At 43.5% G+C, this 27,495-nt stretch overlaps 1 long non-coding RNA gene across 1 annotated transcript in view; it reads left to right on the top strand.

The window, feature by feature from the left end:
• Positions 1-16,611: 16,611 nt before the first annotated feature.
• LOC125455357 (uncharacterized) overlaps positions 16,612-27,495 on the top strand; it is a 47,274-nt gene continuing 36,390 nt past the window's right edge. Inside the window, exon 1 of the long non-coding RNA XR_007248233.1 lies at positions 16,612-16,703. This is a non-coding gene — a long non-coding RNA (uncharacterized LOC125455357). The remainder of the gene's footprint in view (positions 16,704-27,495) is intronic.

Here is a 27,495-nt window from a genome sequence, read left to right as displayed (position 1 = left end):
ATGTTGTGGCCATTTCGGAGACATGGCTAGAGCATGGTCAGGAATGAATGTCGCAGGTTCCAGGGTTTAGATCTTTCATTAAGGTCAGGGAAGGTGGTAAAAGAGGGGGAGGTGTGGCTTTGTTAGTCAAGGACAGTATAACTGTGGCTGAAAGAGCTTTTGATGAGGACTCGGCTACTGAGGTGGTATGGGCTGAGGTCAGAAACAGGAGAGGAGCGGTCACACTGCTGGGAGTGTTTTACAGGCCTCTGCAAAGTTCCAGGGATGTGAAGGAGAGGATTGGCAAAACTATTCTGGGCAGGAGTGAAAGGAACAGGGTGGCCATTATGGGAGACTTTAACTGCCCTAACATTGACTGGAAATGCTATAACTCGAAGACGTCAGATGGATCAGTTTTTGCCCAATGTGTGCAGGAGGGTTTCCTGACACAGTATGTTGAAGGGCCGACAAGAGGGGAGGCCACACTGGATCTGGTACTTGGTATTGAACCAGGCCAGGTGTTTGATTTAGTGGTAGGTGAGCACTTTGGGGAGAGTGACTATAATTCTGTTACATTTAGTTTAGCGATGGAAAGGGATAGGAGCATGCCACAGGGCAAGAGCTATAGATGGGGGAAGGGCAATTATAATGCGATTAGGCAAGACTTAGGAGGCATAGAAAGGGTAGCAAAATGCAGGGGATGGGGACAATCGAAATGTGGAGCTGGTTTAAGGAATAGATATTGCATGTCCTTGATAGGTATGTCCCTGTCAGGCAGGGAGGAAGTGATAAGGTAAGGGAACCGTGGTTTACTGAAGAAATTGTATCTCTCGTTAAGCAGAAGAGGGAGGCTTATGTGACAATGAGACGAGATGGTTCAGTTGAGGCGATGGAGAGTTACAGATTATCTAGGAAGATTTAAAGAGACAGTTAAGAAGAGCAAGGAGGGGACATGAGCAGACATTAGCAGCTAAAATAAAGGAGAACCCTAAAGCTTTGCATCGGTATGTGAGGAATAAAAGGATGACTCGGGTAGGAATAGGGCCAGTCAAGGACAGAACTGGAGAGTTGTGCTTGGACCCTGTGGAGATTGGAGAGGTGCTAAATGATTATTTCTCATCTGTTTTACTAAGGAAGAGGAGAGCATTGTAGAGGAGAACACTGAGTTACGGGCTACTAGAATTGGAAGGTTAAGGTTAGTAAGGAGGAGGTGTTATCAATTCTAGAAGGTGTGAAGGTAGATAAATCCCCTGGGCCAGATGGGATTTTTCCAAGGGTTCTCTGGGATGCCAGGGAGGAGATGGTGGAGACTGTGGCCTTGATCTTTGAGTCCTCATTGTCTACAGGTTTAGTACCAGAGGACTGGAGGTTTGCAAATGTTGTGGACTTGTTCAAGAAGGACAGTAGAGATGACTCAGGTAATTATAGACCAGTGAGCCTTGCGTCTGTTGTAGGAAAAGTTTTGGAAAAGGTTATAAGAGATAGGATTTATAATCATCGAGCAAGCAACAATTTGATTGGAGATAGTCAACATGGATTCGTCAAGGGCAGGTCGTGTCTCACAAACCTCACTGAGTTTTTCGAGAAGGTAAGCAAGCATGTGGATGAGGGTAGGGCAGTTGACGTGGTGTACATGGACTTCAGTAAAACCTTTGACAAGGTTCCACATGGTAGGCTATTGGAGAAAATACGGAGGCATAGGATTGAGGGAGATTTAGCAGTTTGGATTAGAAACTGGCTTTCTGTAAGAAGGCAACGAGTGGTGGTTGATGGAAAATATTCAGCCTGGAGTCTGGTTACTAGTGGTGCGCCTCAAGGATCTGTTTTGGGACCACTGCTGTTAGCCATTTATAAAAATGACTTGGACGCAGGCATAGGTGGATGGGCTAGTTAGTTTGCAGATGACACTAAAGTTGGTGGAGTGGTGGACAGTGTGGAAGAATGTTGCAGGTTGCAGGGACACTTGGATAAATTGCAGAATTGGGCTGAAAGGTGGCAAATGGAGTTCAATGTGGATAAATGTGAGGTGATTCACTTTATGAAGAATAATAGGAAAGCAGCATACTGGGTCAATAGAAAGATTTTTAGTAGTGTGGATGTGTAGAGGGATTTGGTGTCCATGTACGTAGACCCCTGAAAGTTTCCACCCAGGTTGATAGTGCTGTTAAGAAGGCTTATGGTGTGTTAGGTTTTATTGGTAGAGGGATTGAGTTCCGGAGCCATAATGTCATGCTGCAACTGTACAAAACGCTAGTGTGGTCTCACTTGGAATATTGCGTACAGTTTTGGTACATTACAGGAAGGATGTGGAAGCATTGGGAAGGGTGCAGAGGAGATTTACCAGGATGTTACCTGGTCTGGAGCCAAGGCCTTATGAAGAAAGGCTGAGGGACTTGGGTCTGTTCTCATTGGAGAGAAGGAGGCTAAGAGGGGATTTAACAGAGACGTACAAGATGATCAGAGGATTAGATAGGGTGGACAGTGAGAGTCTTTTTCCTCGGAATGATGACGTCGGCTTGTACAAGGGGGCATAGCTACAAATTGAGGGGTGATAGATTTAAGACAGATGTCAGAGGCAGGTTCTTTGCTCAGAGAGTGGTAAGGGCGTGGAACGCCCTGCCTGCCAGTGTAGTTAACTCAGCCACATTAGTGGCATTTAAACAGTCCTTGGATAAGCATATGGATGATGTTGGGATAATGTATTTGGGATCGGCTTAGATTAGTTCACAGGTCGGTGCAACATCGAGGGCCGAAGGGCCTGTTCTGCGCTGTATTGTTCTATGTTCTATGTTCTATGTCCTATTAGACTGAGAGGAAAATAAGATTGAGATGAACAACAAATCCTCCTTAGGTCATCCAACACATGTACAGAGAGAGGCAAAATGGAAACTTCAGGTTGGTGATCTTGGAAATAGTTAATTAGATTTTACCAGGTGCTGATCCTGCATTTACTGGCAGCATGCCAACTGGCACAAGCTTTTCCCTAAGTCAGGTGCCATCCTAATTTGTCACTTACACACTCATTGTCTTGTTCAGAGCAGTGTGTAAGCTTTGGTACTGCTGGTCCAATCACTGAGTTGCCACCTTTACTGGGACAAGTTGTTGATGCTGAACCAGCTCTGGAACCGTGTGAACTACTCAACCTGGAGGTACCCTCACAGGCTTGGGCTGAAAGCAAAACATGATGATGGCCCAAACAGGTATGCTCATCAGAGGGGAGGGGAGGGGGAAAACACTCCGGAGGAATAGTTTGCTCTCTGGGCTGCCTGCAGAGATTGATTATGAAAGCATAGCCCTTCAGCTCTTATAATCCATGGCCTCCAATCACTCTTCAGGAACCTCCTGAATTGGCTAAAAATTTGAGCAAGTTTGCAAAATCATCCTAATTGGTGCCTTAACTGTCTTAATTGGTTGTCTGCTACTATGGAGCAGAAGCTGATTCTAATCCTAGCTCAGCAATGGTAGAGGTCTCCAGCCACAACAAGACACACAAGGGAGCAATCCAAATGAAGCTTTACTATTTTCCCAGCTTCTGCCTCCAAGCAGGGAAAATTCTAACCATTGACCCACCTTTCATCCAAGGATGACCTGCTGTGTATTTCCAACATTTTCTGTGTTTACTTCAGGTTTCCAGATCTGACAGAAGTTTGTTTTTGTTGAAAATTGAAACTGCCTTCCAACCTTTCTGACCCTCATTGAGAATAAACTCTGTGCCTTCAAAATGCCAGAAATATTTCAAGGATCTATGAAAAATCATTTTGACTGAATCTGTAGGGTAAGTAGATTTTTTTTTAAAATTCAGATATTGTCAAGCCAGAAAACCACATGGGGCTCAGGAAAATGAGAAAGAATTTTAACCCAAGTGCTTTCTGGCGCCAACACAAGATCAGGATTTGAAGTTGCACCAGTGCTTGATTTTTCATACCTAAATATATCTGCTGTAGGTTAACTTTGCTAATTGACTAATGGAATTAAAGAAAGATCACAAAGGGATTTTTCCTGAATTAGTCACCCTCTTCATTGATTGATTGCATTATTAGGCATCAGATTCACAGCATGCATTTTCTTCCATGATTGGAAGTACAAGGTAGGTGGTCCCTGATATTGTTTTCCTGGCTCTTTTATGTGTACATACGTAATTTGTCATATTGTAACATTGAGATGTATTAGAATTGAATGTGTATCTACATTTACGGAGCTATAAAAATATTTTACTTTCTAACATGATAATTTCAAGTTGCTCCATATATAATTTTTGCAACTGTTATTTTGTTTGTTGAGTTTGGTTTGCCTTTCTCTTCATGTTTCAGCCAGCTGAGTATATACAGTGATTGGTCTGTTCAAGAGGGTTTCTTGAAATAGTATGTGGATAGCCCAACTAGGGAAGAGGCCATACTGGACCTTGTACTGGCTATTGAGCCTGGCCAGGTTATTGACATTTCAGAGGGAGAACGATTTGGAAACAGTGACCACAACTCCTTAAGTTTTAAGATAACTATGAACAAGGTTATGTCAGGACTTTGTGATAAGGTACTGAACTGGGGAAAGGAAATTTACATCAGTATTAGGCAGGAGCTAGCAAGTGTTAATTGGTGGAGGTGTTATCAGTCAAGTCACATTTGATGTGTGGGAAATATTTAAAGATGTGCTGATGAGAGTTCAGGATGGACAAATTCTAGTGAGGTGGAAGGACAAGGATGACAGGGTAAGGGATCCTTAGATAATGAGGGAGGATGTGCATTTAGTAAAAAGGGGAAAAAAGAAGTGTACGTAAGGTTTAGGAAGCTAAAATTGAACATGGCCCTTGAGGAATATGAGTAAAGCAGGAAGGAAATCAAGCAAGAGTTAGGAGAGCAAGAAGGGAACATGAAATGACTCAAACAAGTAGGGTTAAAGAGAATTCCAAGGCATTCTATAGATACGTTAAAAACAAGAAGATAACTAGGGAAAAAGTAGGTCCACTTGAGGATAAAGGAAGGAACTTGTGCTTGGAGGCAGAGGATGTGGGCAAGATCCTAAATGAGTACTTTGCATCAGTATTCACTCAGTGAAGGATATGGAAGATAGTGAGGTTTGTGTGGAGCATGATAATATGCCATGGCATTTTGACATCAAGAAAGAAGTGATGTTGAGTCTCTTGAAGAACATTAAGGTCAATAAGTTCCCAGGGCCAAATGGTATCTACATCAGATTTTGAGAAAAGCAAGAGAGGAGATTGCTGGGGCTTTAACCAAGATGTTACTTTCTTCATTAGCCACTGGAGAGGTCCCTGGCAAGCAGTTAATGTTGTTCCTCTATTTAAGAAGGGAAATAGGGATAGTTCAGGAAACTATAGACAGGTGAGTCTCACAACAGTGGTTGGGATGCTATTGGAGAGAATTCTTAGGGACAAGATTTATGCACATTTGAAAAACCATGGCCTAATTCGGGACAGTTGACATTGCTTTCTGCAGGGCAAGTCACACCTTACTAACTAGGTTAAAAATTTAGAGGAAGCGACAAAAGTGATCAATGAGGCTAGAGAAGTGGATATTGTTTGTTTGGATTTTTGTAAGGCTTTTGACAAGGTATCTCATGGTAGGCTCATCCAAAAGATTATGATGCATCAGATCCATGGTGACTTTGCCATGTAGATTCAGACTTGGCTTGCCCATAGAATGCAGAAGGTAATGTTGGAAGGTTGTTTTTTCAGGTTGGAGGTCCATGACTAGTGGCTTAATGCAGGGTTTCATCCTGGGACCTCTGCTGTTTGTGAATATTGCGCATGAAACAAAGTTCGGTGGAGTTGTGGATACTTTAGACGGTTGACAAAGGATGCAGCTGGATATAGCTCAATTGCAGATATGTGCGAAGAAATGGCAGATGGAGATTAATCTGGGTAAGTGTGAGGTGCTGCACTTTGGAAGGTCAAATGTTAAGGGAAAGTATATAGTTAACAGCATTGATGTACAGAGGGATCTTCAGGTTCAAGTCCATAGCTCCCTGAAAGCGGCCACGCAAGTAGATAGGGTGGTAAAGAAGGCATATGGCAAGCTTACCTTTACTGGCCAGAGAATTGAGTACAAGAATCAGGATGTCATGTAGCAGCTTTATAAGACTTTGTTTAGGCCACTTTTAGAGTCCTGTGTTCAATTCCAGTCGCCACATTACAGGAAGGATGTGGAGGCTTTGGAGAAGGTGCAGAAGAGGTTTACCGGGATGCTGTCTGGTTCAGAGGGTATGAGCTATAAGGAAAGGCTAGAAAAACCTGAGTCGTTTTCTCTGGACCGGCAGAGGCTGTAGGGAGACTTGGTAGAAGTCTATAAAATTATGAGATGCAGTGTTAGGGTTGATGGTCAAAATCTTTTTCCCAGAGTTGAAATGTCTAAAACTAGGGGGCATGCATTTAAGGTGGGGGCGGGTGGTAAGTTCAAAGGAGATATGAGGGGCAGATATCTTGTACACAGAGTGATAGGAGTGTGGAACACACTGTCATTGGTGGTGGTGGAGGCAGATATGATGGGGGCATTTAACAGACTTTTAGAAAAACATAAGAATATACAAGGAATGGAAGGATATGGACCAAGGGTAGGGAGTATGGATTAGTTTAATTTGGCATCATTTTTGGCACTACATCATGGGCTGAAGTTCCCGTCCCTGTGCTGTGCTGTTCTATGTTCTATTTACGAGGGAAAGACTCCAGATTGACTTCAGCAGGGAAGATTTCTGACAAATTGACAAAAGTAGTTTTAGACAGTTTCTTCACATGTGCCTTCTCATTTTTCTGAGCAGATCTTTTCATTGAGATCAAAATTCATTGTACATTCGCATCAGATGTTTTCTTATGTAAAGTGGGAACAAATGAGGTTATGACTGCTCTGGCAAAGTATAGGTTCCTGGGTGGTCTAAACTCTTAACAAGGTGGATACGTTTTAAGCAATCCTACTAATGAGGATAGGTTTTGTCTTAGTTTTCTCATCCACTTGTATTTTTATTAAAAATAATCAGTAACAAGGCACCACCTCATTTATCTGGCTCCATATTTTGCACCGTTAAACACACTTTTTCTGGTTCCAAGGGCACTCTACATGTAGAGGTGGAGAGGCCAGCCCCTACTTCATCCCCGGGCTCTCCAGTTCCAAAAAGTAAAAATCCTTTCTTCAACTCCGTACTAAGCAACAAGCTGCGGTGATTCTGACATTCTTACTGGGCTCCATAAGATTTGTAGGTCACATAAGCAAGACTTCAGATTACCAGTTCAGCGTTTTATTGTAGATAACAAAGTGTGGAGCTGGATGAACACAGCAGACCAAGCAGCATCCCAGGAGCACAAAAGCTGACGTTTCGGGCCTAGACCCTTCAGGAGAGAGGGGGATGGAGAGGGGGAACTGGAATAAATAGGGAGAGAAGGGGAGGCAGACCGAAGATGGAGAGAAAACAAGATAGGTAGAGAGGAGAGTATAGGTGAGGAGGTAGGGAGGGGATAGGTCAGTCCAGGGAAGATGGACAGGTCAAGGAGGTGGGGTGAGGTGGTAGGTAGGAAATGGAGGTGCGGCTTGGGGTGGGAGGAAGGGATGGGTGAGAGGAAGAACAGGTTAGGGAAGCAGAGACAGGCAGGGCTGGTTTTGTGATGCAGTGGGGGGAGGGGAGATTTTGAAGCTTGTGAAGTCCACATTGATACCATTGGGCTGTAGGATTCCCAAGCGGAATATGAGTTGCTGTTCCTGCAACCTTCAGGTGCCATCATTGTGGCAGTGCAGGAGGCCCATGATGGACATGTCATCTAGAGAATGGGAGGGGGAGTTGAAATGGTTCGCGACTGGTAGGTGTAGTTGTTTGTTGCGAACCGAGCAGAGGTGTTCTGCAAAGCGGTCCCCGAGCCTCCGCTTGGTTTCCCCAATGTAGAGGAAGCCACACCGGGTGCAATGGATACAATATACCACATTGGCAGATGTGCAGATGAACATCTGCTTGATACAGAGGGTCATCTTGGGGCCTGTGATGGGGGTGAGGGAGGAGGTGTGGTGGCATGTGTAGCACTTCCTGCGGTTGCAGGGGAAGGTGCCGGGTGTGGTGGGGTTGGAGGGCAGTGTGGAGCAAACAAGGGAGTCGTGGAGAGAGTGGTCTCTCCGGAAGGCAGACAAGGGTGGGGATGGAAAAATAGCTTGGGTGGTGGGATCGGATTGTAGATGGCAGAAGTGTCGGAGGATGATGCGTTGTATCCGGAGGTTGGTGGGGTGGTGTGTGAGAACAAGGGGCATCCTCTGGGGGCAGTTGCGGCGGGGGCGTGGTGTGAGGGATGTGTTGCGGGAAATGCGGGAGACGCGGTCAAGGGCGTTCTTGACCACTGCGGGGGGAAAGTTGCTGTCCTGGAAGAACGTGGACATCTGGGATGTGCAGGAATGGAGCAGATGCAGCGGAGCTGGGGGAATTGGGAATAGGGGATGGAATTTTTGCAGGAGGGTGGGTGTGAGGAGGTGTATTCTGGGTAGCCATGGGAGTCAGTGGGCTTGAAATGGACATCAGTTTCTAGCTGGTTCCCAGAGATGGAGGCTGAGAGGTCCAGGAAGGTGAGGGATGTGTTGGAGATGGCCCAGGGAACTTGAGGTTGGGGTGGAAGGTGTTGGTGAAGTGGATGAACTGTTCGAGCTCCTCTGGGGAGCAAGAGGCGGTGCCGATACAGTCATCAATGTACCGGAGGAAGAGGTGGGGTTTAGGGCCTGTGTAGGTGCGGAAGAGGGACTGCACGTAGCCTACAAAGAGGCAGGCATAGCTTGGGCCCATGCAGGTACCCATGGCCACCCCCTTTGTCTGTAGGAATTGGGAGGAATCGAAAGAGAAGTTGTTGAGGTTGAGGACGAGCTCAGCTAGGCGGATGTGGGTGTCGGTGGAGAGGGATTGGTCGGGCCTGCGGGACAGGAAGAAGCGGAGGGCCTTGTGGCCATCTGAATGAGGAATACAGGTGTATAGGGACTGGACGTCCATGGTGAAAATGAGGTGTTGGGGGCCAGGGAATTGGAAGTCCTGGAGGAGGTGGAGGGCGTGGGTGGTGTCAGCGACGTAGGTAGGGAGTTCCTGGACCAAAGGGGAGAAGATGGAGTCCAGATAGGTGGAGATGAGTTCGGTGGGGCAGGAGCAGGCTGAGACAATGGGTCGACCAAGGCTGGCAGGTTTGTGGATTTTGGGAAGGAAATAGAAACGGGCCGTGCGGGGTTGGGGAACAATAAGGTTGGAGTCTGTGGGTGGGAGGTCCCCTGAGGTGATGAGGTCATGGATGGTTTTGGAGATGATGGTTTGGTGCTTGGGGGTGGGGTCATGATCAAGAGGGCGGTAGGAGGAGGTGTCGGAGAGTTGGCGTTTGGCCTCGGCGATGTAGAGGTCAGTGCGCCATACTACCACTGCACTTCCCTTGTCTGCTGGTTTGATGGTGAGGTTGGGGTTGGAGCGGAGGGCAGCCCGTTCTGTAGGCGAGAGGTTGGAGTGGGTGAGAGGGGTGGAGAGGCTGAGGCGGCCGCTCCACACTACCCTCCAACCCCACCATACCCGGCACCTTCCCTTGCAACTGCAGGAAGTGCTACACATGCCCCCACACCTCCTCCCTCACCCCCATCCCAGGCCCCAAGATGACCTTCCGTATCAAGCAGATGTTCACCTGCACACCTGCCAATGTGGTATATTGTATCCATTGCACCCGATGTGGCTTCCTCTACATTGGGGAAACCAAGTGGAGGCTTGGGGACCGCTTTGCAGAACACCTCTGCTTGGTTCGCAACAAACAACTGCGCCTCCCAGTCGTGAACCATTTCAACTCCCCCTCCCATTCCGCAGACAACATGTCCGTCATGGGCCTCCTGCAGTGCCACAATGATGCCACCCAAAAGTTGCAGGAACAGCAACTCATGTTCCGCTTGGGAACCCTACAGCCCAATGGCATCAATGTGGACTTCACAAGCTTCAAAATCTCCACTTGCCCCACCGCATCCCAAAACCAGCCCAGTTCTTCCCTTCCCCCCACTGCATCACAAAACCAGCCCAGCTCGTCCCCTCCCCCTACTGCATCCCAAAGCCAGCCCAGCCTGACTCTGCTTCCTTAATCTGTTCTTCCTCTCACCCATCCCTTCCTCCCACCCCAAGCCGCTCGTCCCTTTCCTACCTACCACCTCATCCCGCCTCCTTGACCTGTCCATCTTCCCTGGACTGACCTATTCCCTCCCTACCTCCCCACCTATACTCTCCTCTCTACCTATCTTGTTTTCTCTCCATCTTCGGTCTGCCTCCCCCTCTCTCCCTATTTATTCCAGTTCCCTCACCCGATCCCCCTCTCTGATAAAGGGTCTAGGCCCGAAACGTCAGCTTTTGTGCTCCTGAGATGCTGCTTGGCCTGCTGTGTTCATCCAGCTCCACACTTTGTTATCTTGGATTCTCCAGCATCTGCAGTTCCCATTATCAGTGTTTTATTGTGTTTTTTTAATCTTGTGGGCCTCATTATATTTTGTCTCCCATCTATGATGGAAATATTAGTCTTGACTGCAGGGAATATCCTGATCATCAATCAAACAACTGCTGCACAGTTTTGAGCTGTTGTTAGAGGGCCAAAGTGCCCTAATAGCTTTCCATGTATATAAAATATAATTATATAATATAGATGTTCAGCAAGGTGGTAGTTATGTTACTGAAATAACAATTCGGGGAGCTAGCATAGCAGATGGAGAATTTGAAACCAATAGATAAAATCTGATACATAAAGCTGCTATCACTAAATATAACTATAATATTGGAACATTATACAATCCAACACATTCACAAATGAACCACAACCAATGTGCTCAACTCTTTGGCATCCTCTGAATTAAAATAAATGTTCATGAGATGTGGGCTTTGCTGTATAGATGAGCAATTATTATGTGCCCCAAACTGTCCAGAGTCCAGTTAAAAATCAATCACTTTGCTTTAGATCTGGATTCACATATAGGCCACAACTAGGGAGGATGGCATTAGTGAAGCAAATAGGTTTGCACACAAGCAATAATGGTTACACGTTCGCCGCAAGGCTTGCTTCATAAATGAAGATGCTCAGTTATTTTAAGACATTATGAAGCAGTTTGAAAAGAAGGCTAAATAAGCATCCAAATAATAATTGCTTGTCTTGCCAGTGACATCCACATCTTGATAGGGTAGGACATTCCCAAGAAAGGTGATGGAAGAATCTGGAATGTTGAGTGATTGGATCAACTTATCAGAAATTTTAAAACCAAGTTTGAACTCATAAACTGCCATGTAATAGTTTGAACGTGTGCCTTCACATTGGCAGTCTAACAATAGACCAGTACTTTACCATGCCCAAATGATCCTTCTGCAGTTAATAAATGGGACTCTGAATGATATATGTCTTTCATTAATTGCTCCTTGTACAAATTTGTAGAATTGAATTACTTGTTCTGTTTGCTTAGTGCATCCCACTGCAATGGTTTTGAACTTCTCACTGCTGGAATAGAGCATCAGTGAACTTTATATAGGGCTGTTGTTCTGCCAGACTAATGGGATAGTGGTAACTTGAAGCTGCTTGGCAGATTTGCTGCTAGAAAAGAAAAGAGATAAAGTGACCATTGGAGGTTACTCAGAAAATAGTCCCACATGTTTTCAGTTTTAATGGGCTCAGTGTCCGACTGGGGTCATCTTTCTTGTAAAGCAAGGAAGCTATTTTGTGTACTCAAAACACAATTTTAAAAAAAAATCACGGGATGTGGGCTTTGCTGATGAGACCAGTGTACATTGCCCAGGGAGCAGTTGAGATTCAGCCACATTGCTTAGATCCTGACTCGTATGTAGGCCAGATGAGGTGAAGATGGCAGATTTCCTTCTAAAAGGGACTTTGTGAACTAAATTCGTTTCAACAATTTACGGTGGCTAAATGGTCACCATTAAGCCGAAATTTTTAATTCTAGACTTTTACTCAATTAAATTTCACAATTTGCCAAGGCAAGGTTTCACACCTTTATCCACAAAACTTTAGGCTGTTGTTTTGGATTGACTTGTCCAATGATATTATCACTAGCCACCACTTCTATGAAGAGCAACTTTCAGTGAAATTGTATCCATTTCATAATACTCCAATAAGCTTGGTAAATATACAAGGTAATCACTTTACTCTGGCTCATACCTCAAAGTGGGGCTTCGGACATATCTTTCTGAGGAAATAGTGTGACCAGGTTTGGTGTAAGGTATTGAGACAGCAGCAAGATAATGCATGGTGCTGTCCATGGCATGAATGCCCAGTGCTACTAAAACATTGGCCCAAATATTCTCAGAACCAGAGAATCAGTGAAACAGTGTGAAGTGGAGCTGCATGTTGTGACCAGGTGGAAATTCTGATACAGCACATTTTGAGGGAATTGTTGGAGAAAGTTGCATTTTCCAATGAACACTTACCTTGCATTTGGACTATCGAAAGTGTCCATTAAATTTGGAGAATTCAGAGAGTTCGATTCTTGTGAGCTAATAATTGGAGGAAACCAGGCCAGCAACTTTTGAGAACATCTCCAGTATCCCTGCTGGTCCCATATCCAGTTCAGGCTTTAGCTTTCTTCCTCAAATAACTTGCACAGAACAGAACACAATACTCCAAATGTGGCCTAGCAAATGATTATTGAGGTATAACATCACTACCTTGCTTTTATACTTATACATCTATTTATAAACTCAAGGATCCTATGAACTTTCTTAACAACTGCCTGGCTACCTTCAGGGAATCATGCATATGAACCCCGAGGTCCCCCTGATCCTGTACTCTTCTCAAAGTTGTACCACTGAGCCTATGTTGTCTGTCCTTGTTTCTTCTACCAAAATTTATCACCTCACATTTTTCTGCCTTGAAATTCATCTGCCAGGTATCTGCCTATTTTGGCCAAATTGGCAGTGCCCCTCTAAAGTCGCTCAGCATCATCCTCTCAATTCACAATTATCCCTGGCTTAGCACTACCTCCAAAACATTTGGAAAAATCAAAAAACAAGGGTCAGTTTGAATTCAATCTCCAAGAGGAAATAGGATTTCTGATCCTGACCAAAATATTGGGCTCAATGTGTCCTTTACCTTATCACGGCCAATGTCATGTAAAATCTGCTAATAGTAAGAAAAGCTTTAATAAAGGAATAGTTCGCCACGCAGAATGAAGCTAGGCTGTGATTTTAAATTCGCAAATGAAGACCGCAGCCATTCTACCCATGTGAGAAATGGAGTCAGGTCATGACCCTGATGACTACAGGTTAGCTCCTCGAGTAAAGTTGACTGTGAGCTTTGTAAGCAATAACCTGCCATTAAAAAAAAATTCAAATCATAATGGATATCTGAGCTTGTCAACAAGCTAACTGACACAAGCATTACACAGCCCGTTGTCAAAATGTAGTTGGCATGGGCAGGCAGGGCGAGAGTGTGAAAACTCCTTTATTTTAATCACTTGAAGTAAAAATCAAGAAGGAAGGTACGGGGCTCTGCAGATTGTGTCTTTGTGTCTCCATGTGTAGCCTCTAAATTTCACCACTCACTCCCTCCGCCCAACCACCTTACTAGTGTTCTGCCCCCTGTCCAGTACTCCTGGAACTCCTCTGGGCGTGAACACCACTTAATGTTCCTTGTTGGGATGGTTGCAGTCCCAACAGTGGACACTGCTATTTTCTGGCACTGTTGGGACTGCTAATGGTGATGGCCAATCAGATTGTCCAGCAGCTGTCAAGGGTGGGATGTCCTCCCCCAGAGGGCACTGATCCCACCCTCAATTTGATTGGACCTGCATGGTGTGTTACCTCTGTCCCGTACCACCCCCCCACATCCCCCAACATGACCCTCCCCCACCCCCGCTTGTTAAATTGGCCTCAAAACTCCATAGAGGTTTCAGCTTTCCATTTTAAACTAGAACATAGCACTTTCACAACATTGTCCAATTTAAAGCACTTTACTCCACCACTTAATAGCACCAAGACCAAAGATGTATGCACTAAACAAAAGCACCAGTAACTACTCTTTATGGGACCCCAATGCAGATGGAAATTGAACATTGGCAGGGGCAGCATTTACTATCCATCCCTAATTATCTTTGGTGGTGGTGACCTATGTGCTTAGACTGCTGCAGTCCTTAAATGTTAGGGACAGCTGCAGTTGAAACAAGTGTGAGGGGATTTTGACCCAGCAACTTGACAAAACCATGATGTAGTTCCCTGGTAGGATGGCATGCAACTTGAAAGGAATCCTTTTACCATATAAAATTTAGTTATATGATCAGAGTGCTAGAAAGAGAATACAATACTTTGTAAACATAGAACCATAGAATCCCTACAGAGTAGCAACAGGCACTTCAGCCCAACAAGCCCACATTGATCCTGAGAGCATCCTACCCAGACCCATTCCCTTAATCTACACATCCCTGAACACTACAGGCAATTTACCATGGCATTTCCACCTAGCCTGCACATCTTTGGACTGTGGTGGGACACTGGAGCACCTGGAGGAAACACACGCAGACACAGAGAGAATGTGCAAAACTCCACGCAGACAGTCATCCAAGGACAGAATTGAACCCAGGTCCCTGGCACCGTGAGGCAGCAGTGCTAACCGCTGAGCCACCGTGCTGCCCCAAGAATCCCCACACTGTGGAAACAGGACCTTCAGCCTAAGCAAGTGCATTCCCACCCTCACAGCATCCCACCCAGATCCATCCCTATATCCCACCTAATCTACACATCCCTGATCACCATGAGCAACTTAGCATGGCCAATCCACCTAGCCTGCACATCTTTGGGTTGTAGGAGGAAACCAGAGCATCTGGAGGCACGGAGAGAATGTACAAAATTCACTCAGACAGTCACCTGAGGCTGGAATTGAGCCCAGGTCCTTGGCAATGTGAGGCAGCAGTGCTAACCGCTGTGCTATCCCTAAATATAGCACCTATAAGCTCTCTCAGTAGAGTAGAACATCCAAGGGCATGTTGCAGGAACGCTATTGAATATTTGCCACTGGCACATTCAAGTAGATATTAGGGTGATGACCAAAACTTAAAGGAAGGTCTCCATGGAGAGTCAAGAGGAAAGGTTTCAAGAGGCAATTCCAGAACGTACACTGATGCAATTGAAGACATGGTTACCAATAATAGAATATTAAAATCAGGTACGTACAAAAGGCAAGAATTGGAGGGATTGAATTTTGTCTACATGATCAGAGGGTGGTGATGCCACTTTGAAAAACCATGGCCTGCACAATCTTGGCCATTTGAGGGATCCCTGCTGCATATTTTGTTACTCAGGAAATCGGATGGCTTTCAGCATTTCAGTCTCAGCAACAAAACTGGGAGCTACGACAACAGCTGGCACAGCAGGAGTCAAAAGCAGATGACAAACATAAAGAAGGTTAGTAAAGTTGGGAGTTTCTGCTGCCAATCAGATGTTGTAGGTGAAGGGTAGGCAGGGTGTTTCCACAGGATGATCGCTTGCCACCTCAGTGCCACTACACAAGTTGCAGTGTGCCCAGTTAGGAAGAACACACCTCCTTGCCCATCTCTAAAAAAACTGCTAATATTCATCTTGTGGAGTATAACAACTTGAAGGTTTGTAACTTGGAATAAAGATACGAAGAAAGGGCAAGGCATGGGCATAAAGGAATTTGAAAACAAGGTCTGTCAATATGGTGAATCTAGTATTATGCTAGTCCTTCCTGGAAATGACAGCCATCAGCTTCATAGAAAATAGAACATAGGACATTGAAGAGTACAGCACATTAGAGCCCTTCTGCCCATGATGCTGTGCCGACCTATTATCCTATTCTAAGATCAAATTATCCCGCATACCCTACATTTTACTATCATCTATGTGCCTATCCAAGAGTCCCTTCAATTATCTAATTAAAGAAAAAAAATTCTCAAGCTAGCTTTCTTGTTATTTTGGTTTCAAATTTGCACTGTGACATTGAGTACTTTGAATCTTTTGAAGAGTTAAACCTTGAATTCACCCTTTAAGTTTATATACTGCAACAGGAATGTTTATTTTAATGCAAAAGGGCCATAACTTGTGTAAATGCCTATACAATGTGACATCAACAAATGACCATTGTGAGGTAACGGTTTGTACCAACTATGTTTCAAATGCATCTTTGACCTATGTTGGAAATTTGGATTCCGCCAAGATAATAAAATGGCAGGTAATAAGCAAAGTGAAAATACTGTACTTTATAATACATTCCACACTAGTTGTCTTCAAATACAGGAATACAAAATATTTTAAAGAAAATATTTCCAAAGCAGCGCATCCCAGGGAATACCCAATTGCTCTTGCCTGCCTTTTGCTGTGAAGACAAAATGAAAATTATCCCTGTATGACCTAATTATTAGATGCATTGAAATTGGTAATCCTATGTTTTATGCTGCTTGCAGGGCTGAAAACCATTTGCATAGTAAGAGCAGATGTGGCAAACTGCGTTAAATTTGATTATGTTACAGCAATAAAGGAGTTCAGAACAAAAAAGGGAACTGCACAGTTCCTGGCTGCTACTAGCTCAGCAGTATTCACATTGAGCATTCAGATCTTGAGAAGTGTCATCTTCGAATAAATTTTATTCAAATTGTTTCGCAATGTAACAGGAGAAAATGAAAGATCAATTGTTTCCATTTGCCACTTGCTTTTCATTCGAAAATCGAAAGGGTTTACATATGATCTGAAGTACTAAAGTGCAAATTGATGATGTTCATTTCTCCTGTCACCAGGTAAGAGAAATGTAGCTTTCCCTATTCCAAATCCCATCTCAATCGTTTCCATAATTAATTTTCTTATAGAATTTACATGTCTTTCATTCTTGTCTTTGTAACTATTGATGCTTATCCAGACTATAAAATAGATAAAAATAATGATGCTTTGTTAGAAGAGCAGAGAGAGAGCATTTTACTTGAATGAATCCAATCTCGGATAACATACAGATGAATGTACTAAATGTTAAATATCAAATTATTAATAGTTTTTGACAAATATTCACTACACTGGTGAAATTTTCTATGAGCTAGTTCCTTTTGATATATAATGTAAAAACAGTATTTAAATTGTCAGCGATCTAATACTCCCAAAAACATATTTTGATCTTCACTTTTCTTTGAATTTACCTTATCCCAATGATTTTAACATTTACCTGACTTATTTCAGATCTGATTGCTGTAGATTTTGATTCATAGGCTGACATTTTCAGATTAAATTCTAACTGGGTTGGTGATCCTAAACACAAATTTCAATTACACTTTTTATCATTCTCGTTGAGATTTTTCATGTCACCTGATTTTTCAATTTCAGAAAATGCAGTTGTGAAATGGACAGGAGTTCACAATAAATAAAATTAAAGCTATATTAAAAAAAATCTTATGTTGGAGCAAAAGGACATTACTTGAGACCTGAAAATAAAATAGCAGTTTCATTGTGTTGTTCAAAAGGCAGTCCCCTCGACTGAATGAAATATTGCCTTGATAGTTTATGGTTAGATTGCGTTCAAGGTAAGGTATATTAGAAGATGTGGCTATGTTAAAATGCAATGAAGGAAGATGCATTGTGGATTTTGCCGATTTAAACATATGATCCTATAATTCTTCTCAAAGGCTCAGATGTGAGCACTTGAACAAGTGCAGAGGCATCTTGTCGTGTGAAAATTATCATCTTGTGATTTTTTTTGTTTCAGAAGAAGTACAATTTTCATCTGCAATCCTGGCCATTCACTAGTTCCTTTCATTTTGACGAAAGTTGAGAATGTTGCTGTAGAAAATGTAAACACCTGCCAGATATTTTCTAAACGGTGAGAAAATTCGTAAAGCAGAAGTACAAAGGGATCTGAGAGTATTGTTCCAGGATTCTCTAAAGATTAACTTGCAGGTAGAGTCCGTAATTACGAAAGCGAATGTAATGTTGGTGTTTGTCTCAAGAGGGTTGGAATATAAAAGCAGCGATGTGCTTCTGAGACTTTATAAAGCACTAGTTAGGCCCCATTTAGAATACTGTGTCCAATTTTGGGCCCCACACCTCGGGAAGGGCATACTGGCGCTGGAGCTTGTCCAGCAGAGATTCACAGGATGATCCCTGGAATGGTAGGTTTAACGTACGATGAACGGCTGAGGATCCTGGGATTGTACTCATTAGAATTTAGAAGGTTGAGGGGAGATCTAATAGAAGCTTACAAGCTAAGGTATGGCTTAGAAAGGGTGGATGCTGGGAAGTTGTTTCTGTTAAGCGAGGAGACTAGGACCCGTGGGCACAGCCTTGGAATCAGAGGGGGCAAATTTAAAACGGAAATGAGGAGACATTTCTTCAGCCAGAGAGTGGTGGACCTGTGGAATTCATTGCCATGGAACGCAGTGGAGGCAGGGACATTAAATGCCTTTGATAAAATCTTGATCTCACAAGGAATTAAGGGCCACGGGGAGAGTGCAGGGAAGTGGAGTTGAAATGCCCGTCAGCCATGATTAAATGGCAGAGAGGACTCAATGGGCCGAATGGCCTTACTTCCACTCCTATGTCTTCTGGTCTTATGGTCTAAAGCAGTCGGTGCCCCATTTTAAATGTCGGATGAAAACTGAATGTTCCTCCTCCGCACCTTTTTTTTAGTCGAGGGTTGTGGAGGCTCAATCAAATCAAAACAAACCTTGGCATTTCTTAAGAAAATGGGAAGCCTGCTGAAGAGCCTGGAAATGTATGCATTCACCCTTATAATGACTAGGACTGTGTGTAAATTTGCATATGTTGCAGTATCTTTCCAATGGAAATAGTGCCATAACATAAAGTTTAAAAAGATGTGCTTTCTGCCTAAGCTTTCACCTTTTGTACAATGAACATATGAGCTTTTGAATTATTAGCAAAAGTAGACCATTCAACCCGTAAAAGCCTCTTCCTCCATTCAATTAGATCATGGCTGATTTGATTAGAATCTCAACTCCACTTCCCTACGTGTCATTGAGTTCTTTTTGACTTCTTTATTAGTCAAATATCTAACTGCCTCTACCTTAATAAAAAATCAATGATCATGTGCCTTCTGCTTGCTGGGGAATGGAGTTCTATGACTCACTGTCCATTGTGTCCCTTGGTGCTAGTCTCTTTTTAAATTGTGACCTCTGGTTCTAGTCTTAATTTAAGTACAGAATGCATTAAGTAGACAGCCAGATCACGCTGACAAAGAAACCATGCTTTTGCCACTTGAAACAAAATCAACCATCTTCTCCATTCATTGATTGTCAGACAACCTGCTATTAAATTCATATAAATACTGTTTATTCTTTCATCTCAAAGTTTGGTCAGCTGAGGCAACTATGAAAGCTTGGCTGAAATTCCGGTGCTAAGTTGTTTCAACTGGTCAGTGTTTCATTTTCTGAGAATAAGTGACAGTTTCAAGAAATTGAAGTTACAGATTATTCCTTTTATGTTATTTCAGTTCTGCTGACACAAGTTGATAGGATTAAAACTATTTTCACATTTTTGTTTTCAGATTGTAGAATGCCACTTATTTCTTAGTATCAATGATGGTGCGTTTGATGGGGTTTTTTTTTGGATGGTGAGAGTTTGCCATATCTCACCAAAGAATGTGAAAGATTTCCCATTGATGCTACATGGAGTTGGAGGACTGTACGTGGTGGGTATTAGAGGGAGTGGCAGTGGAGAATGGAAATGTAGGTGAGGTGAGTAAAGAAGTGTGGATCCGAAGGGTAAGGTTTCTGAGATCTTTTAACAACGTTAGGAGCTGAGCTGGCGTTGCTGAGAATTGAGGAGAGGGTTCTCACCAGCCTACCTTCACACCCTCCTGCAACTGGTTCCCAAATTGCAAAGTGCACTGGAACTCTAGTCACTCTGTAAAAAGACATACATCCAGAGTAAAGTCACACATCAGCCATTAATGCAGTTTGTAACCGGTCAGATGGTCTTGTTATGGACCAGATCAAACCCTTTGAAAATATTTTAAGAAGGTATCCTAAACCCTAACTTTATGTTATTGTTAAAGGCAGATGTGAAGTGCCATGTCCCAGATGCAATGCAACCAGACAAACTACTTGGCATTAAGCAAAGCATAAATGATTTAAACTGAGTAGTTAAATACAACCAATCAAAGAGGCATGATGTTAACCAACCTCTACCCTTCTGCCACCACACCTGTAGCAATTGATGATACAAATATCTCAGCAAAGGGCCCAGCAATCTCTTCCCTCGCTTCCCACAGAGTTCTAGGGTACATGGTGGCTTAATGGTTAGCACTACTGCTTCACAAGACTCTAGGTTCAATTCCAGCCTTAGGTGACTTTTGTGTGGAGTTTGCACTTACTCCCTGCACCTGCGTGCGTTTTTTCCAGGCGCTTTGGTTTCCTCCCATAGTTCAAAGATGTGCACGTTAGGTGGATTGGCCATGCTAAATTGCCCATTATATTCAGGGATATGTAGATTAGGTGGATTATAGGGGGATGGGTCTGTGTGGGATGCTCTGAGAGATGGTGTGGACTCACTGGGCTGAAGGGCCTCCTCCCACTCTGTAAGGATTCTGTGATTTTAAGATATGCCTGATTAGGTCCTGGGGATTTAGTCACCTTTATGCATCTTAAGATGTTCAACATCTCCTCCTCTGTTATATGGACATTTTTTCACAATGTTGCTGCTTATTTCCCCATGTTCTGTATGTTCCATGTCCTTCTCCACATTCAACACTGCTGCAAATTACTCGTTTAGTATCTCCCCCATTTCCTGCAGTTCCATACATAGATGGCTTTGCTGATCTTTAAGAGAATCTATTGTCTGTCCCTTTTGTCCGTAATGTATTTGTAGAATCCGTTTGGTTTCTCCTTAGCCCTGTTTGCTAAAACCATCTCATGTCCCCTTTTTGCCCTTCTGATTTCCCTCTTAAGTATACTCCTACTGCCTATACACTCTTCCAGGGATTCACTTGATTCCTGCTGTCTATACCTCACATATAATTTCTTGTTTTTCTTGACCAAAGCCTCAATTTCTTAAGTCATGAAGAATTCCCTACATCTACCAGTCTTGCCCTTCAACATTACAGGGACATACCACCTCTGGACTCTTGTTATCTCATTTTTGAATGTTGTCTATTTTTATGCTGTGCCTTTACCTGTGAACTATTTTGGAAAAGTTAACAGAATAATAGAAACAGTAACTATCACTAATTAATTATCCCAGTATAGTATCATCACATAAAAATGCCTCTTGGCAAAAAAGAAAACTTAGACACAGACTCTCACAGATAACAAGGTGTGATGCTGGATGAACACAGCAGGCCAAGCAGCATCTCAGGAGTACAAAAGCTGATGTTTCGGGCCTAGACCCTTCATCTCACATGCTGTTCTCCAATTCAAGAGGAAAAACATATTAAGGGAAAATTCAAAAGGAGTAGCAGCCAGGAGACATTCTCTGAAGTTTCCAACTCTGTTGAGATCCCAAAAGCTTTTGCTTAAAGCCAAACCTAAGAACGCAGAAAACCTGATCTATGAGAGTTAGCCACACCCATTCAGTCCGTTAAACTCAAACATAAGGCCTTCCAAGCTGTTTACTCTCGCAGTTTAGAGAGACTGCTCGTTACCTCTGCCATGCAAACTCTCTTCAAAAAAGGACCAGGTCAAAATAACTTCTTAAAGTCATAGCATTGTCACAATCTGACATCCAAAAAATGCTCCTGACAGGAAAATTTAATCCTTGGAGTATAAATAATGGGCTTATAATATATGCTGGTTTGTTGCTCATTGATAAATGGAATTTAGAGTGCTGAAAGAAAATTTCATTGAATATTTCAAAATACAGAGATCATTCAGTCATTTCTAGGGATGAGGGACATGCTCCCAAGAAGTGGAGCCAGACTTTCTCATACTGAACTTGAGAAGATCTAACTGACACAAAGAGTGGTAGATGTTTTGAATTGTCTCCTGCAAGTGAAAAGTAAAGTTGACCAATTGCTAAATTTAAGAGATTGATGCATTTTAGTTAGCCAGAGGAATTAGAGGAAATGGAGCAAATATGGGCATGTGGAATTAGATCACAGATCAGCAGGCTCAAGGAGCCAAATGGCCTCACCTGATTTTAACAGTTATCCACTTTGGATTTCTATGGTTATACTGTAGTATGAGTAGGACAGTGGCTCATAGCACCAGGGACCTGGGTTCAATTCCACCCTTGAGTAACTCTCTGTGTGGAGTTTTCACATTCTCCCTGAGACTGTGTGGGTTTCCTCCAAGTGCTGTAGTTTCCTCCCACAGTCCAAAGATGTGCAGGCCAGGTAAATTAGCTCTGCTAAATTCCCCATAGTGTCCAAGGATGTGCAGGCTAGGTGGATTGGCCACGGGGCATGTTGGGGTACAGGGATACGGTTGTGGTGTGTGTCTAGGTGTGATGTTCTTTGGAGGTTCAGTGTGGGCTTGATGGGCTGAATGGCCTGCTTCCACATTGTAGGGATACTATGATTTTATTGGTAGGTTCTACAGGAGACAATGTCATTTTGGGCAAGTTATCGATTGTGAACACACTGTATCCAGGTGGTACCACTCAAATGCTGCATTTTAAGCATCCAGGTAGATATTTAAGAAAATTACAATGGTGTCAAGGTCATATTGAAGAAAGTACTGAAAAGTTCCAGTAGTGGAAAAATCCTGGTTAAGTAACAGAAATAAATAGCTGATTGCAAATCAAGGGAAGAGCCAATTTCACTAAATGCTTCCATTCTTAAATTTATTGATTTGGGCAATGTAATGGGCTGTCATTTTGGAAAGACATTTTAAAATCTCCGTGATGACAGATTTCCCAAATTTTGTGTCACTTGAGAAAATAAAACACAAAACAACACCATCTGTCAACATCATACAAAACTTCTGCCGCAGCAAAGCTGAGTCTGGAGTTGACTCTGACAGAATAGGCTAAAATCAGCCATTTTGACCTGAATTTAACTTTGTACAGGTGAGAAGATTTTGAATAAGTTAAAATCTCTCCCGTTGAATAAAGAGTGGCGGATGAATGAGCAAAAAAAAAGCAAAATTCCAATTTATGTGACATAGGTTTAGCAATCAATAGAAGCACAAGCAATAAACTTCAAACCACATGAAAACAAAGGGGACTGATGAAACTAAATTCTAATGCTGTTCCTACTGTGCATGATTCACTCAAATCCCTCCGGTGTCCAATGTTTGTGGAGGGCTTTAACAGAGCTGGCCGCATTCCTAAAGATGCCTGGTACAGAAATAGCCACTGTGTTTTAAATTAATTCCACCGCTCATGCCCACAGATGTTCTGTCTGTTGGGGGTGTTTAAAATTGGGACCTGGGTGTAATTCATTGGTAATGTGAGGTTTTTCAGAGTAGATGCACACTTTCCATTCAAGACACAACCTACATTGCCAGCCCTCTTTTCTTTACCTCCTGTGTGTTTTCACCATTTTTCTTTTCTTTTATTTCTAGTATTTGCTCTGATTTTGGGGGACATTTGTTTAACTATTCCATCTGATCTGGGTGCAATGTATATGATTACCGTGTGTAGAATTAAGATTTTGTGAACAGCACAGAGCACTGACACCTACTCGGTTTTGAAATCTGTTGATTGACACGGCATTCCATGGAAGGAACTCTCAGTAATTCTATTTTCCTTTAAAAATTATATTTGCATGAAATTCTGAGGAGAGAATGACTAACTTTCTTTGACCTTACTTCTCAATAAAGATTATATTAACATGATTCATCTATTGTAGAGTCAGTACAGATCCTGAGTTTTTTTTAATTGTTAAACTCTGAAGCGATCCCACAACCAATGGATCAGACCCAAGGGCTGAAATACTGCAATGCCCAGTTGTGAATAGTCAAGGACAGTTAAACAACTCAGTGGAGGAGGAAGCTCATCAAATATTCCCATCTTTAATGTTGGGGCGAACCCAACTTGTCAATGAAAAGTGGCAGATGGAGTTTAATTTAGATAAATGCAAGGTGGTGCATTTTAGTAAGGCAATTCAAGAAAGGACTGACACAGTTAATGGTAGGGCCCTGGGGAGTGTTGTTGTTGAACAGAAGAACCCAGGGGTGCAAGGGATACACATGAATGCAGAGTCACATGTAGACTGGGTGGTGAAGAAGCTGTTTAGCACACTTGCCTTCATTGATGAATTGACTTTTGTCCCTGGACTAGCTACAGTCCTAGCCAAGCGATTCCAGTGAAGATACAGCAGTGGCATCTGAATGACAATATGAAAATTGTCCAAGTACGTCCTGTCCAAAAACAAGCAGGACTAATCCAAGCCCATCAATTACCATCACATCAGTCTATTCTTGATAATCAGTAACATAGAACACAGAACATAGAACATTATAGCACAGTACAGGCTGTTTTGTACAGCTTCACCATAACCTCTTGATTCCGGAACTCAATCCCTCTACTAATAAAAGCTAAAACACTGTATGCCTTCTTAACAGCCCTGTCAGCCTGGGTGGCAACTTTCAAGGATCTGTGTACATGGACACCGAGATCTCTCTGCTCATCTACATTACTAAGAATCTTACCATTAGCCCTGTACTTTGCCTTTCGGTTACTCCTACCAAAGTGCATCACCTCACACTTGTCTGCATTAAACTCCATTTGCCACCTCTCAGCCCAGCTCTGCAGCTTATCTGTGTCTCTCTGCAACCTACAGCATCCTTCATCACTATCGACAACTCCACCGACCTTAGTGTCGTCCGCAAATTTACTAACCCATCCTTCTACACCCTCATCCAGGTCATTTATGAAAATGACAAACAGCAGTGGACCCAACACCGACCCTTGCGGTACACCACGAGTAACTGGTCTCCAGGATGAACATTTCCCATCAACTACCACCTTCTGTCTTCTTTCAGCAAGCCAATTTCTGATCCAAACTGCTATATCTCCCACAGTTCCATTCCACCGCATTTTGTGCAATAGCCTATTGTGGGGAACCTTATCGAATGCCTTGCTGAAATCCCTATACACCACATCAACTGGTTTACTCTCATCTACCTGTTTGGTCACCTTCTCCAAGAACTCAATAAGGTTTGTGAGGCACGACCTTCCCTTCACAAAACCGTGCCTACTATCCCTAATCAATTTATTCTTTTCTAGATGATTATAAATCCTGAGATAATGGGAACTGCAGATGCTGGAGAATTCCAAGATAATAAAATGTATAAATGTAAATGTATAAAATGATTATAAATCCTATCGCTTATAACCTTGTCCAACACTTTACCAACAACTGAGGTAACGCTCACTGGTCTATAATTATCAGGGTTGTTTCTACTCCCCTTCTTGAACAGGGCAACCACATTTGCTATCCTCCAGTAATCTGGCACTATTCCTGTAGACAATGACGAGTTAAAGATCATTGCCAAAGGCTCGGCAATCTCCTCCCTGGCTTCCCAGAGGATCTGAGGATAGATCTCATCCAGCCGAGGAGACTTATCTATCTTCACCCTCTGAAGGATTTCTAATACCTCTTCCTTGTGAACCTCAATCCCACCTAGTCTAGTAGCCTGTATCTCAGTATTCTCCTCGACAACATTGTCGTTTTCTATAGTGAATACTGTTGAAAAATATTCATTTAGCGCTTCCCCTATCTCATCTGACTCCACACACAACTTACCACTACTATCCTTGATTGGGCCTAATCTTACTTTCATCATTCTTTTATTCCTGAAATACCGATAGAAAGCCTTAGGGTTTACCCTGATCCTATCTGCCAACAACTTCTCATGTCTCCTCCTGGCTCTTCTGAGCTCTCTCTTTAGATCTCTCCTGGCTAGCTCGTAGCCCTCAAGTGCCCTAACTGAGCCTTCACATCTCATCCTAACATAAGCCTTCTTCTTTCTCTTGACCAGAGATTCCACCTCCTTCGTAAACCACGGCTCCCGAACTCTACAGCTTCCTCCCTGCCTGACAGGTACATACTTATCAAGGACACACAGGAGCTTTTCCTTTGAATAAGCTCCACATTTCTAATGTGCCCATCCCCTTCAGTTTCCTTCCCCATCCTATGCTCACTAAATCTTGCATCATCTCATCGTAGTTGCCTTCCCCCCCGCTATAACTCTTGCCCAGTGGTACACACCTATTCCTTTCCATCACTAAAGTAAGCATAACAGAATTGTGATCACTATCACCAAAGTGCTCACCTACTTCCAAATCTAACACCTGGCCAGGTTCATTACACAGTACCAAATCTAATGTGGCTTCGCCCCTTGTTGGCCTATCTACATACTGTGTCAGGAAGCCCTCCTGCACACTCTGGACAAAAACTGACCCATCTATAGTACTCCAACTGTAGTGTTCCCAGCCAATATCTGGAAAGTTGAAGTCCCCCATGAAAACTACCCTGTCTCTCTCACTCCTATCGAGAGTCATCATTGCTATCCTTTCCTCTACATCTCTGGAACTATTCGGAGGCCTATAGAAAACTCCCAAAAGGGTGACCTCTCCTTTCCTGTTTCTAACCTCCGCCCATACTACCTCCGTTGACGAGTCCCCAAACATCCTTTCTGCAACTGTAATACTGTACTTGACCAACAATGCCACACCTCCGCCCCTTTTACCGTCTTCTCTGTTCTTACTGAAACATGTAAATCCCGGAACCTGCAACAACCATTCCTGTCCCTGCTCTATCCATGTCTCCAAAATGGCCACAACATTGAAGTCCCAGGTATCAACCCATGCTGCAAGTTCAGCCACCTTATTCTGGGCGCTCTTGGCATTGAAGTAGACACACTTTAAACCAACGTCTTGCTTGCCGGTGCCAACTTGCTTCCCTGAAACATTATTTCGGACCACCCTACTCTCAAACTTTTCCATACTTGAACTACAATTTTGGTGCCCATCCCCCTGCTGAATTAGCTTAAACCCACCCGAATAGCCTTAGCAAATTTCCCCCCCCAGGATATCGGTACCCCTCTGGTTCAGGTGAAGACCATCTTGCTTGTGGAGGTCCCACCTATCCCAGAAAGAGCCCCAATTATCCAAGAATCCAAAACCCTCCCTCCTGCACCATCCCTGTAGCCATGTGTTCAACTCCTCTCTCTCTATATTCCTCGCCTCACTAGCACGTGGCACGGGCAACAAACCAGAGACAACAACTCTGTTCTTCCTAGCTCTCAGCTTCCATCCTAGCTCCCTGAATTTCTGCCTTAAATCCCCATCTCTCTTCCTACCTCTGTCATTGGTGCCAATGTGGGCCATGACTTGGGGCTGCTCCCCCTCCCCCTTAAGGATCCAAGAAACACGATCGGAGTCATCAAGCACCCTGGCACCTGGGAAGCAACACACCAACCTTGAGTCTCTCTCGTCCCCACAGAACCTCCTATCTGTCCCCCTAACTATGGAGTCCCCAATGACTAATGCTCTGCTCCTCTTCCCACTTCCCTCCTGAGCAGCAGGGACAGACTCTGTGCCAGTGGCCTGTGCCCCACTGCTTTCCCCTGGTAAGTCGTCCCCCCTAACATTATCCAAAATGGTATACTTATTGTTGAGGGGAATGGCCACAGGGGATCCCTGCAC

This window comes from Stegostoma tigrinum, chromosome 10 (genome assembly GCF_030684315.1).
Source record: "Stegostoma tigrinum isolate sSteTig4 chromosome 10, sSteTig4.hap1, whole genome shotgun sequence".
Taxonomy (NCBI): domain Eukaryota; kingdom Metazoa; phylum Chordata; class Chondrichthyes; order Orectolobiformes; family Stegostomatidae; genus Stegostoma; species Stegostoma tigrinum.
Note: the sequence above shows the minus strand (reverse complement) of the source record. Positions and strands in the feature narration are given on the sequence as shown.